Source organism: Phoca vitulina, unplaced genomic scaffold, assembly GCF_004348235.1.
Source record: "Phoca vitulina isolate PV1807 unplaced genomic scaffold, GSC_HSeal_1.0 scaffold17, whole genome shotgun sequence".
Lineage (NCBI taxonomy): Eukaryota > Metazoa > Chordata > Mammalia > Carnivora > Phocidae > Phoca > Phoca vitulina.
The window spans coordinates 34,102,567-34,105,278 of record NW_022589720.1 but is presented as its reverse complement, the minus strand read 5'-3'; the positions used below and the strand labels follow the sequence as shown (position 1 = coordinate 34,105,278).

The 2,712-nt window shown below is 37.9% G+C and overlaps 1 pseudogene; it reads left to right on the top strand.

The window, feature by feature from the left end:
- The first annotated feature begins 312 nt into the window (after positions 1-312).
- LOC116639237 lies at positions 313-786 on the top strand (annotated as a pseudogene).
- The last annotated feature ends 1,926 nt before the right edge of the window (positions 787-2,712 follow it).

Here is a 2,712-nt window from a genome sequence, read left to right as displayed (position 1 = left end):
AGACATTCTACATTCTTTTTTAATTATTCCAAAATCCAGTGCATATTTTACATATATAACACATCTCAATTCAGACACTAAATTTTCATAGGCAATAATTGCTCTATATTTAGACTTTATAGACTATACAGTTAAAAAGTAAATTGACAGTCCCACATCGGGCTCCCTGCTCAGTGGGGAGCCTGCTTCTCCCTCTCCCTCTGCTGCTCCCCCCACTTGTGCTCTCTCTCTCTCTGACAAATAAATAAATAAAAATCTTTAAAAAAAAAAAAAAAAAAGTAAATTGACAGCCTTTTTCGGGCAGCCAGGAAGATGGCGGACTCTCAGACTGAGTGTGCTACCAAAAGTAGCCAACCATCTTTCAAAATAAAAAGAGGGTCCTGCCTGGAGAAACTGGTAAGGAGAAGCTCCCATGATACTACAAAAACATTAGGCTGGGCTTCAAGATGCCCAAGGAGGGCACTGAGGGCACTATATATACAAGAAATGTCCCTTTACTAGTAATGTCTCCATCAAAGGGTGGATTTTGTCTGGTGTGGTGACCAAGATGAAGATGCAGAGGACCACTGTTATTCTCTTAGACTCCCTGTACTACCTCCAAAAGTACAACCGCTTTGAGAAACACAAGAACATGTTCATGCACCTGTCCCCATGCTTCAAGGATGTCTAGATGGGCAACACTCTCACAGTGGGCAAGTGCCAGCCCCTGAGCAAGACTGTGCGCTTCAACATGCTCATGAAGTCATGAAGGCCACTGGCACCAAGAAACAATTCCAGAAATTCTGAGACTAGACATCTGCCCACACCCTTGAAGAAAATATTTTCCCAGTAAAAAAAAAAAAAGTAAATGACATACCCAAATTGTTTCAAACATTCATAAAAGTTTTTAACTTAATGACATATCAATTTTTAAATTTAAATTCAAAAAATTAAAACTAAATAAAATTTAAAATTCAGTTCCTCATTTGCACTTACCACATATCAATTACTCAGTAGCCACCTCAGGCTAGTCACTATGTATTGGACATCAAAGACTTATACCTTTCATTAGGCTATTAACTAAGTACAGCATCTTGTGTCACTATCTTGTGTATGATTCACCACAATGAAAATTATCTCATTGTTCACCAAACAATTTTCTGCCCCCTATAGAGTACTTACCATTAGTGATAGCTAATTCAAAGGAATGTTTTAGGGGCGCCTGGGTGGCTCAGTCGTTAAGCGTCTGCCTTCGGCTCAGGTCATGATCCTGGGGTCCTGGGATCGAGCCCCACATCGGGCTCCCTGCTCAGCGGGAAGCCTGCTTCTCCCTCTCCCACTCGCCCTGCTTGTGTTCCCTCTCTCGCTGTGTCTCTCTCTGTCAAATAAATAAATAAAATCTTTAAAAAAAAAAAAAAAGGAATGTTTTAGATGTGAAGTCTTATATGGTCCATTATTTTCTTCTTTGAGTCACTGAAATTCCAAATATATATGTATATATACATTTGTGCAAATGTGTGTGTGAAAGAGAGAGTTTATTTTCCCCCATAACAGTCCTTGACCTCTTGGTGCATCTCCATTGGTCTGGATAACCAAAAATTTATTAGAAAAATTCAAAATAATCTGGTATTCCATTTGATCTTGCCGCAGACATCAATCAAGCAAAAGCTGACTTGAGCAGATGGGTTTACTACTAATGCTTTCTGACCACCAATAGGTCTTGTCTCATTTCCTAAAGATACAAGCTCTCGTCTCTAGACCAACAAGGATGGGAGTTCCAGAGACATAAGAATTCTATAGAAACTAGTTCTATTCCATATCCCACAAAATTTAGTTTAGGAACAGCTGACTTTAGATATAACTTTATAGAGGGTAAGTAACCTTAGAGTTTTGAAAATTACTGAGGACCAATATTCACAGACATATCACCTAAATTAATACTTAAGGCCAAAAAATAATCCTGTTACAGATTTTATTATCCTAGACACTAAAAGAAAAAGACATATTTATGAAAATTTTCCCAATCTGGGCATAGCATTTTAGCTTCCAGGAAGTTTTCAAGCATGCATGTGCAGCCTCAAGAAGATCCAAGACAGAGCGGAATATCAGAGCACACTATCAGGAAGAAAAAAAAAAAAAAAGAAAGACATTTCAGATATTTAAGATCCATGAAACCCTCACAAATTCAGATGTGAGTTGCATTATGAACAATAAACACCTACAGAAGAGCTGCTGTGTGCAAAACACACCGCTTGCCCTTGTGATTAAATTAAATCCCCTCTACTTAAGCATCAGAGACCACCCTACTTGTTCTCCAGAAGCTCAAGTCCTTCTGTCAGGCCAAAACATCCCTTCTCATCATAGTACGTGACCCCTTTCAACCTGGTCCTCAACTCAGGAAAGTGCTGGAAAAGTCCAGTGATCACACTCATAGAATAACTAACCATATCTATTCTCCTTTTCAATTTTCCCCCAATTACTTCCGTCCAAAAGACTTTGAAAGTCTATTTCTAACCAATGGAAAAAAATTTAGTACGAGTCTTTGTCTCTAATTCATCACATTCCTCTATCCTAGTCTATGCCATCTTCCTTAAACATCCTTATAAACTTGCAAAAAGTGTCCCCCTATTTTTCTGATCAGAAAACCTGTATTTCAGAATAAATATTTCATATTCTTAAGTGCATATTTACTTCATATAGACATATAGATTTCATTCTCATCTGAAATATATT